This window comes from Vanessa cardui, chromosome 10 (genome assembly GCF_905220365.1).
Source record: "Vanessa cardui chromosome 10, ilVanCard2.1, whole genome shotgun sequence".
In the NCBI taxonomy this organism is placed as follows: domain Eukaryota; kingdom Metazoa; phylum Arthropoda; class Insecta; order Lepidoptera; family Nymphalidae; genus Vanessa; species Vanessa cardui.
In genome coordinates, this window is record NC_061132.1 from 6,400,691 (window position 1) to 6,415,213 (window position 14,523).

The following is a 14,523-nucleotide window of genomic DNA, read 5'->3' on the forward strand; positions in this document are numbered from 1 at the left end:
AGGGATGCCATCGGGTCCACTTGACTTATGAATATCCAAGGAAAAAAGTGCTTTGCCAACTGCAACTCCGGCATCGTGCTATCACACCGCGGAATTGTTGGTGGAGATTTACCTTGGTCATCCAGAGTCGAGTTCGACGCGAAGAGAGAACCTAAAAGAACAGCTTTCTTTTTCGTGGTATGAGCTAACACAACACAAAATCTTATTAAAGTAAATTATGCTAGTTTCTATAATGGATATGGTTAAAATTAAAAGTAAATTATATTGAAAATATTCATGTCCACAAAAAGCACCTGTTTTTATCATTATTAAAATTGTCGCGTCGGAACTACTACTCTGAAACGTTTTTTCCATAATGGATATTCAAGTCTCTCATACGTTGCCCACGAAACGTAATGCTATGGTGTATGTGGATTGTATTCGAAAGTCCACAACAGTCTAGCTTTCACTGTTGTTGCTAAGATCTATTGCGTCACTTTTGCAATCATTGCAACATATCTCTGTAAGGATCGATATTTTCAGTTAAAGCAAGAAAACTTGTACATACCATTTCTCACAAAGATGTTTATTTTTAATTTCTCGATCTTAGTATCAGTTCTGACCGACGGCGAATATTTCTTCGAATACTTAAAAGGTTTTGACAAAGTTGATCATTTGGGATTTGGTAGAGATGAAAAATCTGAAGCACATTTTTCTTTTGTTTTCTTTATTTTAATTATTTTGTATCGCATTGCTCGTGTAGTCAAATTATTGATTTTGAATAACGATTATTACGGAAGACAGCTTGAATTCGAATTCCTAATGTTACTATCAATACATCTAAGTCACATGACCCGGATCCTAATGTTTGAAATATTGTGGATTCGTCTAAAATCGCTGCGAAAAAGAATGGAAAGTTTTTCTAGCACATCATGTGTTGACAACGTAGAACAAGTTTCTGTGGTCACTACGATCTTAAAGGAGCATTTGGTAACTTATAAAAATATATTAGATAATAAGAAAAATATCGGCCACGCAGCGAAATTATTGGTAAGGGGATGGCGACAGTTATCGTATACAGATATCAGTTAGCATATTATGTAGTCGAATATTAATGGTTATGGAGTCAAATAGTCCGCATAAGCACAGGTCATATTCACACGTTACATGTATCCGTTTGGATGCTGAAATTTAATCCGTTTTAATACTTGCACATTGAAATCTTTGATTTTTACATTAATTAATATATTAATCTTGTGCTTAATATTTACTTTTCGGTATTTTAATATTTGTCAATATAATTGAGTAAAATTTGAACTTTTCAGATGTTGTTACACTTGCCGATTTGTTTCTTAGTTTTGCTAATTTTCGCAGACTTTATTAGTAAGGGTTCACAATTTCAAGTAAGTATTGGCCGTCTCCTGACAGTATATTTTCACTCGATACGGCAAAATCCTCAAATACTGCTAAAATCACTACAGTTTCGTTATCAGCTATTCAAAACATGTTTTATTTACAGGCATCCATTAATATGACAACTGAATTAGTACTTAATATCTTTTTATTTTGTATTCCGACTGCATTTGGAGAGTTAGCCAGCGCAGAAGCGAAAAAGATAAAAAATATACTGGCCAATCAATCTAGGATATGCAACAGTAAGTTTGTTAAGGCGCAAACGATATTTTAATCATCAAGTTTGTAAATACAAAAAGCAGCTAGGTCTTGAAAAACGGTTCAGAAAAAAATATATGACTTTCACTTGAATCCAACGTTTATGTGGAAAAGATAAAGGTTGTAAATTCTGAAGTCCATGATATTACAAATTCACTTCCTTTTTCAGACTATGAACTACGGAATACAATTTTGGATGGAATAAAATTCCTGGAACTTCGTCCAGTGAAGTTCACCGTCTGGCGCCTGTTCGCCGTCAACTCGTCGCTACTGCTGACTATCCTCAGCGTTTTTATCTCATACACGATTGTGGTTTTGCAATTCAATCAAGCGAAACCTTAAAATCCGTGAAAACGGTTATTCTTTAAATTATAATTAAAATATCCTTGTGTTTTTAATTTAGGGCAAATAACGACCATTAATTGAGTTGTACTAAAATACTTTGTATTGAATAATGTTGATGATAGATTTCAACCACTAAGCAAATAGTAGTTATTAGAATGTATCAGGAAAAACTATAATTACAGTGCAACTGAATATAATACTAAAATAGTTATTCTAAACTAGCTATACCCGCCCGCTTCGCTGGGCAGTATTTAATATTCGTCATCTATTTCATCTCATCCAATGATGTTCTCGATAGGCTGCAGATTGGTCATAACACCCATAAACTTATACGATGCTATATAGTTACGATGAAATTTTTAATTAAATTTCTATAGTATGTAAAAGTTTGCATCAATCCAACACGTCCTCTTTTATCCGGTTCTATCGAATATCGATGTTATTACATTTACAACCTTGTCAATACTTGCGAACGTACGTCAAAGCATCCTGAGCATATTCGTGCATATGTCTTGGACTTCCAGTGTACCAATCGCGTTTATTTTTGTAAAAGTAATCAGTTTAACACTTATGCTATTTGTAAATGTATTCAAATGAAATATTTTAATAATTAACTAGTACCTATCTACATATAGCATTCATCCATCGAATAGATTGCTTTATTTTTTATACGAAACTACTTTAATTTTAAATATTAATTTAAGTAAGTGTAACTTTCAGTGTTATTTGTATATAAAGTTTATTATATTAATCATCGCCTGAAAGATTGAATCAAATTAAGTTATTGCGTCATTACAGACAAACACTGAAGTATAACACTACTGGCAGTCTTTCCACCATTCCACGCGGATATAATTTGTACTATTTTTAATTCTCATGGATAATCAGTTAAAGAGTTAATTTTTATAAAAATACATGGGCATATAATATAAATAATATAATGTCGTGACTGTAAGTTGGTTGTATGATATTGACAGTTGAAATGAACAATAAATTGTGTTGATAGATATTCATGACAATATAAATAAAATTTTAACAAAAAGAAAAACCGACTTCAAACAAAACACTATTTTAAAACAAATGAATATGCACGAAAAAGTAATAAAAATAATTGCGTATTCAACATATTTTTTAGAGTCTTCCTAAGTTAAATGAAATGAAAAATATTAGACTACTTAAAAGTCGATTAACGATTATATCATGTAGTTATAGTTATTGGTATATTTGGAGCCGGTGTCAGCCACGGTGCCCTTGCCCCAACAATCAAAAGAAAGAAGCGATACGAGCCCCTTGATTGATCCAGTATATTATTGTGTAAAAGGTAATTTGTAAAAAACATATTTGTCAAAGTATTCTCGTATTGTTTTTTGATAGATTTACTTTAGGGTTTTATTGGCTGACACCGACTCCAAATATAACAATAATTATAACTACATGATATAATCGTTAATCGACTTTTAAGTAGTCTAATATTTTTCATTTCATTTAACTTAGGAAGACTCTAAAAAATATGTTGAATACGCAATTATTTTTATTACTTTTTCGTGCATATTCATTTGTTTTAAAATAGTGTTTTGTTTGAAGTCGGTTTTTCTTTTTGTTAAAATTTTATTTATTTTTTGATTTTAAGTGAAGCTGATGTTGACTAACTAATTTTTTTTAATATGGATAGATTAAACGTTCCGTTTATATGAGTCAGAAACTACTTCGAGGACAATTTCAAAGGAAACTTGCGAATAAAGCAAAAATAGACTTTCGAAAATGCCGATTTAATACGTCACGCGGCGTAAACCACAAGGATCCCTCTAAAGAGCTGTAATCGAACTCAGCAAAAAAACTTTGAAAAAGACCAACTATATTTCGTACATCATATGACATCACATCACATACACAAAATTTGATTAAAGATAGTAAGAAATTCTGCCCCATATCGTACCCTAACTGCGAGCCGTATAGGAGTTCCATCACTACATAGTATAAAACAAAGTCGCTTTGTCTGTCCCTATATCTTTAAATCTACGCAACGGATTTTGATGCGGTTTTTTTTAAAAGATAGTGTGATTCAAGGGGAAGGTTTGTGTATATAATACATGAACAATATAGTAAAGAAACACTGATAATTTTAGAAGTTTGCGATGTGATGTCGTAAATAAACAAATTCTGTAGTATATTTAGTATCAGTATTGCACCCGTGCGAAGCCGGGGTGGGTAGCTAGTTGATTATAATATTCGACTATGATAATTACATAAACATAACCACATTACGGAAGGTGACTCAAATATCCAAATAACCTATAAATAAAAGATTCGGCTGAGTATCGCTAACGTGCTCCTCAGAATTGTTCCGTTCCCTTACGTTCCGTTACTTTGTCATGGATCCTGTGCTCAGAACCTTACCAAACTTTCACCAAATTACCCTTGAAGTATATATTTTATAATAAAAAAAGAATTATCAAAATTGGTTAACGTGATTTTCAGTTATTCACCTATTTGTCGCGCATATACATAATGCAAATTTAAGACTTATGTCGTTTTCACATAGATACCATCATCGGAAAAAAAAATAAAAAAAATGGGACCCCACGGGAAGCACTACCTTTCAAACAAAAAAAAAATTATCAAAATCGGTCCACCCAGTGAAAAGTTATGAGGTAACAAACATAAAAAAAAAAAATACAGACGAATTGATAACCTCCTCCTTTTGGAAGTCGGTTGAAAATATTAAAGTTACTACAAATGTTAAAGTTGTTTATATTAGCAATTTGTTTACCGTATATTATTTGTGTTTAAATAAAGACAATTAATTCGTGTCCTTTCAATTGTTTTATATAGAAAAAGCCAATAATTGTTTTGTTAGACAATACAAAATAGTTATTATTGTGGTTTTGGATATAAATAAACGAGTACCTCGTGTAATAGTCATATGTTTTGGAAAAACTAATTTTCTTACAAAATTATATTATATATTTTTTATTTCAAGATAATCATACAACAAACAAGAGTAAAGAATAAAAAAAAACATTCTACATTTAAATTGATGTTTAAATCACTATTCAAAATACATTTGTGTTTTTTTCTCAATATAGTTCGGGGGAGGTTTTGTAGCAATTATCCATCTATATTTGAGAGAGGTCAAATTTGTTTATTTGTAATTAATTTCATGAATAAATGATCCAATCTAAAAAAGTACTGGTAGTAAGCTATATTATTCCTGAGTGCCTTTGGAGCATTAATGAGAATAAACTCGTAACCCCTAGTTTCCGTTTGCATACGGTAAAGTGAACGTTTTTGGGCAATGGTGTACGCATATATAATAAGATACCGGGAAATATAATCAATTTACCATTTTCAAAATTTAAAAGATTATTTAGACTAAATTAATAAATAAATCGTATTATTCATTAAAAGAGTACTTTTTGGAAAGAAACCCCTGGAGCTAGGCTCGGGTTCCATGATAGGACACTAATTACGGTAAATAACAGCATTGTAAATTTGTTTATATGAAAAGTGAAAACTATGCGAGTTTCTTGCCGTTTCTTCTTGCTGGAAGTTGCTTTCCGAAACGGTGGTAGTATTAAATTTTTGACGATTCAAAAACGCATAATTTTAAAGTTTACTTGAAGAAAATTGATTTGATTTGATTTAATTTAAATATATTTGTGTTGATATTTCTGATTCAGTCACAACTCACTATAAATAAACAGAAAATAAAACACAAGCTTGTGGTATCAATGTTGTATAAGTAAGTACTCCATAACAATTCTAAGATATAGAGTAAAGTGTTATAATTATATTAGCGCACTTCATAATTTGTTATTTAAAACAAATATAAACATTTGATTATTAGACGCTCGGTGATATTAGTAGAACATTTAAAAATTTGGTTTTAATGTAAATAATTGCTAGGCAAAAAATCTTGTTTTATTATATATTCGTAAAGAAAATTTTAAATATAAGAATACTATTAAATAAAAGAGTAACTACTGAGTTTCTTGACGGTTCTTCTCGGTAGAATCTACTTTCCGAACCGGTGGTAGCTTCACTTAATTGTAAAATGACGATTCAAAGGTGCTTGTAAAAGCCTACTTGAATAAAGTTTGTTTTGATTTGATTTGAATATCTGGTTTACTGGACCGAGATTCGAAACAGCCTTTAAAATTCAATTTTAAATAAATAATGTTTTGATTAAGCAAGGAGGATTTTTATACTTTTTACAGAATTATTCCTGTTCATGATATTAATATTAATCATACGTATAAACATGAATTAACAACATTAAATGCTTAAATATATATATACAAATATGAACTAAAACTAGTTACTGTATAAATCTTGACCGCGTGGAATGGTGGCAAGAATGCTAGCAGCATTTCCCCGTTGAATCGCAATTCCGATCCTCTGGGCAAAAAACGAACCAGCCCTCCTGTCACCAGTGGAGGCAATGAGGCGAGGTGTTATACTTTTGATGAAGCTTTTTGCACCACTACTCCAAGGGCCAAGCGTTTCGACAGCAACAAGTATTATGATATATATGATTATTATTTGTCATTTCCTATTACGTTTACACCGGTGTCTCACTCGTGAAATATTGACCCAATTACGGTACGGCATGGATACGCTATTATGATGCTTATGTCCTATAAATATTATAAACATTAGTGTCAATTTTGCTTATCAAATTATGACATTTAACAATCGTGGCCTGGAATTAGTTTCGAGTTTTTTTGAAATATTGTACTTTATTAAAGAAAAGGAGACGATATGGCCCAGTGGTTAGAACGCGTACATCTTAACCGATGATTGCGAGTTCAAACCCAGGCAAGCACCACTAAATTTTCATATGCTTAATTTGTGTTTATAATTCATCTTGTATTCGTTGGTGAAAAAAAACACCGTGAGGAAACCTGCATGTTTATAACTTCATCAAAAATTTGCCACAGCTGTATCACCAACCCGCATTGGAGCAGCGTAGCGAAATATATACTCCTAAACTTCTCCTTAAAGAGAAGGGAGGCCTTAGCCCAGCAGTGGAAAATTAACAGGCTATGACTACACCATATACTAAATATTTAACATAATTTATCCGTTGCAAGGCGCATACAAAATTTATACTTATTTGATAGTAAAGCAACGTTTTTAAGGAACACAATTGCTCGGCTGTTTTAGTCGACTTACGATGCTAATTGTCTACCGAAAAAAGGTGTAAAATTTAGAGTACAGTTTTGAATGTAATTTTTTTTGTCAAATAATGCATTATTCGACCAAAAATAAAAACATCATGTAAATTATTTATACGATAATCATCTTATTTTCCTATAAATAAGGAAACTGTGTGTGTGAAACTGCTAGATCGATTTTAATGAAACTTACACTGTTCCCTAAGTTGAAGTGTACCTCCCTGACTGATTATAAATAATCTTCCAATACGACTTTTAGTTTTCGAGAAATTCCTGGACAAACATAAAAACACGAACAAAATTCGACACACATACTTGGAAGCCTAAATGGATCAACACACTCAAATACAATTAAATTAAAAACATACATGTCGATCTGATTACCTCCTATTTTAGAAGTCGGATAAAGAGGCCTTATCCGAGATCTTTTTAAATACTAGCGGATCAAACATACTAATAACAAAAATAGGTCAAACGTTGCCGCTCCGAACCATTCATTCACAAAATTATTAACATTTAATGGAGGCTAAAGTCAAAGGGGACTGCGCGGGGAGCGGTTATGTCCAACACTCGCGCTGCCGTGCGGCGTTGCCAGTTTGACAGGTCATTGAACCTATAATGCAATTTTTTTTCTATAATCAATGTGAAATATTTTCTTTGAAAATTTCACTTTTTACTGTTCGTCCCATTTTTCTGATTGTTTAATTAGCCTTATGTAAACGAGCATTAAACATACCTAGTTTCATTGAATGTTTTGAAGTCAGCGTCATTATTTATCTCATTTTTGTTTTGAAGAGATACTCATTTTATACCCAAATTATTTACATGTAATTTATATACATTTTTATGTATGTATATGTCTCAAAGGTCGCATGAATTAAAACAATGATAACAATAAGGGTTAAGATATGAACCAGTATAATTTAATTATTAAGTAAACAGTATACCTGGATTTTCTTTTAATTCACACGTTACACCTACAGCGTTACATTGATCTTAACTAGCCAACATAACGAACCAAATCTCTATTTAAATACTAAAAATATACATAAAATTATTTTTTTAGTAAGTTATTATTAAATTTGGTATTTTTTTGTGATATAGTTTGGCGGACGAGCATATGGGCCACTTGATGGTAAGTCACTTATAGACAATGAAGCTGTAAGAAAACTAAGCTATTCCTTACATCGTCAATGTGCCACCAACCTTGTGAACTAAGATCTTCAGTCTAAAAAAAATACAACAATACTCAATATTACTGTCTGGCGGTGGAATTTCTAACGAGTAGATGGCCATTCTGAACTTCAACTGGACTTCAATTAGGTAACCCTTCTGAACTTCAAATAACCTTCAATCGATCCTTCTGAACTTCAACTGAAATTCAACAAAACTTTGACGCAGAAGAACTCTAGAACTCTAAAGTTTATAGCGATCATAACGTCACATAAAATACAAAACATACAAACAATTCCTTGTTACATTTTACTATATTTAACTCTTAATTAATTAGTATATTAAGTCATCGGGACGTTATCAATACGTTTTGTTATTAGTCAGACATTTAAAACGACCGAAACAAGTCGCGTGTACGAAGGCAGTATAGTATAAAATATGAAGTTATCTTGTGTAGTTATAATATGGGCAATAATTACGAGTACAGTGGTAGAAGGATTGACTTCAGACTCCGATGGTACGATTGTGTTTAGAGATGATAATTATATTAATTTAAATAAAAGGAATGCTGATAAAACAACTAAAAAAGAAGTTGTTTTTGTAATTGAGAACAGAGCGTTTATTAATGTGCCACGAATCTGTCCAGTAGGAACCGTTAAGGTTGGTGGATGGTGTGTTCCTAAAAAATGACATTTAAAAATAGAACGTTTTCTTTTTCAACACGTGATAATAAATGACAAAAGTGTGTTATCGTACGAGTACGACCAATAACAATGTTTACAAACAATCAAAGATTTTTCTGGACAACAAAGTGAAACGTTAAGTGAAGGCATTAATAAAAATGTATAATATAATCATATTAATATTATTAATGGTACACTTCTGTTAACAAATACAAATCAATAATTTAAATTGTAAAGTAATAAAACAAACATATTAATTTATTATTAATTTATATTCAATTGTATTATTATTTTAAAACTGATTAGCAAATAGGCCACTTAATGGAAGCGATCATTGCTTCACTCTTAAAGATATCTTATCTTAGAGCGAGTACCCATTGGACAACATAAGTGACGACATCGTGATACCAGAACTAAGGGATATATGTATAGGGATTGGATTTTATATAAGATTTTTTTTTTTAATTTTCAATAACTATTTTCAAATTCTTAATTTAAATTTATTAGAGATGTGCGGATTATTACTTTGATCGCAATGATGTTCTAGTAAACAGATATGTCATTAACGCGCAAAAAGTGAAGACTAGAAAACGTCCTAATTGGGACGTTTGCCTTTAGTCGTTTTCATCATAATTACGCCAGTAATACGTTATAATACATCATAATTATGTAGTAATACGTTTTGCGTAATTAAAACATCTAGTTATCCCTTTTACTTATTGTTTTTATCAAGCTATCCTTTTTACTTGTAACGAAATTTAAAATAAACGGTCCCCAGCGCGGCACACTTTTTTCTGTTGTTTAGTATGGGTATAGCATATCTGTTTATTAGAATAACATTGTTTGACCGACTAAAGGATTACCTATTCGGTTTTACAGAAACCGATTAGTTGGTCGGATAATCGGCCAAGCTATACTTGAAGTAAAAGAGTTGTCCCCAGCTCTTCAGAATAAAGGTTAGATTAAAATTTAATATTTTTCAAAAAATTGGTTAAAAGCATTAACCGATCACGTAAAGTCAAATGTAAACAGTGTCGATTGATAATTTATCTAAAATTCATTAAATATTATTTCTCCAATATTTTTTTTTTTATTAAGAACTATCGTATAAAAGGTAGCATTGTATAAAAGATGTGTTTTTTTTTTAAATTGAGTGATACAAGAGGAAGTTTTTTAGTATAATTATATAAACAAGATTCAAGTTTTTTAGTATAATAATTCAAGGTTCAAAATAATGTACCAAGTATTCTATACTAAGTATTACTCAACTTAAAAAAGTCCGCGATGGTATATGTATTTCTGTATCTTAGGGATAAACAAAAATGGTTATTTTTTGTCCTTTACTTTTTACGAAATAAATGAAGTATCTTAAATACATTGTGATATAGATCAATATAAAATCTCTTCACAGTATGTAATTAATTTTTTTTTTGAAATATTTTACGGTTAGTACGTCAGTTAAATATATTTACCGTGACAATGCACATCAATCTAAATATTTAAATAATGTTATTTCTGTATATGTATATTAACTTTCCTCAAAAGGGATTATTGATGCTATTATTAAGTTTTTAGTTAAGTGTTCATTCAAATAAGTTTTTTTGTAAATACATATTTATTGTAAGAATTTATTCGTCTAATTTATTTTGAGTTTATTATTTAGACCCAGCGCTTACAAAACTTACCTTTACTTCAAAACAATACACAACATATAAAAGTAAAATAGATAATTTGTGTGATTGAAGTCAACAAATAAATAATAATACATTCTGTATACTTGCGTTTTATTTATGTATTTCCTCTTGTATTATGGAGCAAGAGGTCATCTTCGTGTCCATACTTACTAAACTGCATGGAATAAGTTACAACAAGGTGCAGGTGGAATTCCGGAAGCAGCGTGATAATCGCGGGGTCGTGGCCATCCAGGGTACCGCCATTAGGAGGACCAGTTATTAGGCGACGTCACCCGAAGCTCTTCAATTTCAGTTGACCAATATACTTACGGCGATGGCAAAGGCGTGGTGCCCTGCCCAGGTCCTTGTGACCGCATCGCAAATCTTCTTTTAAAGCACTGTACATGCGGTCTGCTAGTACCTCACCGCCAAGGTACCACTTATACAGAGTGGTGAGCACTCTTGCTTATTCATCAGACACGTTAGAGATAGATATCTGAAGTCGGATGTATATGGTCCGATAGAATCTTCACATTTTTCTTTACTCTCCAATTCAATACTCTAGGCGTTGCAACAGAGGTAACAAATGAAAGATCTGGGTCCTCTTTTTCCAAATTTGAACCTGCTCCTTATTTAGCAGGAGCAGTCTGCATAATAGGGATAGACATACATAGATAGCCTTTCCTCCCAGATTCATTATCGGATTTGTACAGACGATTTTGCGCTTAAATCAGCGAGGACCACAACCACAACTTGTTTCCGAAAATGCATGACCACCGCAGTTCTGAAAGAGCCATGATAAATTTCTCAATTAGTGGAGAGAGAAGATTTAATATGGTATCAATTTATTGCAGAATTTTAGGTAGCTCAAGACGTTCAGCGCCTGACACTTTCTTCCTTGTCTTAATGCACCGCCGTGCGTTTTCACTTTTATAATATTATACATTTGATGGTTGCTTATTTCACAAACGACACAAATTATTAATAATTCGCTTAACTAAAAAAAACATGTTTAGACCTGTCAATTTATGTGATCAAAATAGGTATTCAGTTAGATGAATTAACCACATCATATTCGATATTGAGTTATTACAAAGTTAAAAGTTAAGCTGATCCCTTTGATTAGATTGATGCCTATAATTAACATTTGCTACATCTATAATTACGAATTACATGAAAGTTAGACTATAGTGTAACAAGAAACAAGGAACTTGCCGCAAAAAAAAAACCAGCTCGAAATGTTAAAATGTGCTATACGATTTTGACTACAATAATTACAAAATTTATAGTATACACGTGCCAAAATAGCGTATCACTGAAAATCGGTTGTCAATATTTCACGAGAGAGATACGAAGTGATCTGTTACAGAATCGTGCTGCAGATCAGAATACAAAACATACATACTCTTTCTACCATCATCATCTTTGGGGATGGCAATAAATTGATGTTCGTGAATATATTGTGGCAAATTTATTATCACTCGAAAGTTACTGATGTTTACCTGAATTTGTACAAGGAATACTAGAAGCATTAATTGAATCATTCATTTGTTCGTATGTTGAAAATTATGTCTAAATTGATTCATCCTTTCTCATATATATAATTTTATATTACACTAGCGCTCCGCCCCGGCTTCGCACAGGTACAATGCTTATACTGAACAAGTCCCATATATTATATTATTCCCTATCCCTTGGGATTTCTGAAATATCCTAAAAATAGTTTAATTAGTTAACCTCTAGGACACTCAAGGCATACGTGTGCCAAATTTTAAGTCTCTAGGTCCAGAGGTTTAGGCTGTGCGTTGTCTGTCAGTCACTCAGTCACTCAGTAACGGAAAAGTATTATATATACTGATGGATTTTTTATATTTACTTTTAATTAAAATTTACTTGAACAGTTTTCAAATTAAGAAGCTACATCAAATTAATATATCTTTTTGTGGTTGGTTTCTTTTTGTTTACGATGTGTTCTTGTTTAAGCAATTGTGACACTCAGAATAAAATTTTACTTTCGTTGTATTATAATATTATAATCCGTGTACGCATTCTTGAAGAACTACATAAAATAAATAGAATAAATTTTTTAATTGAATACATACCGCAAAGCATTGCTTCGTGCATGTCTTGAATGGTACACAAACTTATCAGCTCTAATACCAAACAGCAACACAACAGGTAAGTACTATGTTACTGCTAGCGCGCACTGATGACTTTTGTTACGGTGACTTTAAAGTGCTTGTCATTGTCACGTCAAGTTTCCAAAGTGGAGTGCGCTAGTTAATAAAGACATTGACAAAACATTTTCGAAATAAGAAGTGTCATTAGCCACTTTGGATTTCGAAGAGACGGTGGTTCTTTGTGAACTCGTGAGACTCGGCAGAAAAAGAAAGCGAAGAGAATACTGGGTAATAATTTCTTCCCACGCTTTAATTTTTACGTGAATATATGAATACTTTCAATTTTTTATCATAAAGAGCGGACACAAATGTCACCCAATTGTCACGTCGTAACGTGCGCGGAACTCTATACATATTCACGGACTCGACAAGAGTGACGAAACAGTCACCGTGACAAAAATCACCTATGCGCGCTAGCAGTTACTCTCATTTGCATCTTAATTCCTATGATAGACGGCGTATAGTAAGGAATGATTAATATTTATTATAGCGTCAAAAAAATGTAATGCGTTTATTCTAAGCGTTTTAAATTGTCATTCGTGTTATTTTATTTTACTTTCCACCTTTTTTGTCATACAGATCACATATAAATATTTGGTCGTTCCCATTGCTTGAAGCATAATTCTAAATATTTAATTTATCTTTAAATATGAGGATTCTAAAGTGAAAAGCTACACGATGAAAGTATATTTTCGTAGAATGCACATCAGATTACTCAGAACGGTATATTCTATTTAAGTTATGTACATAATAAATTCTTAGTTTACAAAACTACGATATTCAATCTCGCTGAGCGAGGCCTCTTTTTGTATTCATAAATGGTTCCCAACGGAAGGAGCGAACTGAGGTAGTATGGGATATCTTCACATGATGATGAAATTAAATTATTTATTATAAAGACCCATATGGCTCAGTTGTTAGAACGCGTGCGTCTTAGCCGATAATCGCGGGTTCAAACCCAGGCACACACCACTGATCAATCATATGCTTAATTTGTATTATAATTCATCTCGTGCTTGCCGGAGATGGAAAACATTATGTGGAAACTTGCTTGTGTCTACTTTCATAGAAATTCTGTCACATGTGTATTCCATCAACCCGCATTGGAACAGCGTGATGGATTATGTTCCAAACCTTCGCCTCAAACGGAGAGGAGGCCTTAGCCAATATATGTATGTAACCTGTAAATTATTTTTTTACCGTTTATGTGAAAGCACTCTTATTTATCGCGATCCAGGGAACTGCATAGAAAACAATATAAGTTTTCGGCAGAAAAAGGCGAGGAAAGAGGTTTTGCTTAAATAAAAAAATAATAAATAAATTAAAATGTAACGCTATTACAAACAGAAAAATTCAACAATATTATACATTTGTACCGAATCAGATTTTATAAATCTTACGATATGAAATAAGTTATCTATCTTTATTGGCTAGCTATCTTTATTTATAAATTAATTTATTTTTATGTTACTCTCAAAGGACCTCAACGATTTCCATAGCCTCAAAATTTGTATTTAGATGAAGTATATTTCTCAATCTTATCACCCTAACTTTCATATAATATATTAACAACCCATTTTAGTTAATCGATATCCCATCAAAAACATAAATGTAAAATGAGAGCCAAGTTCAATATTATGAT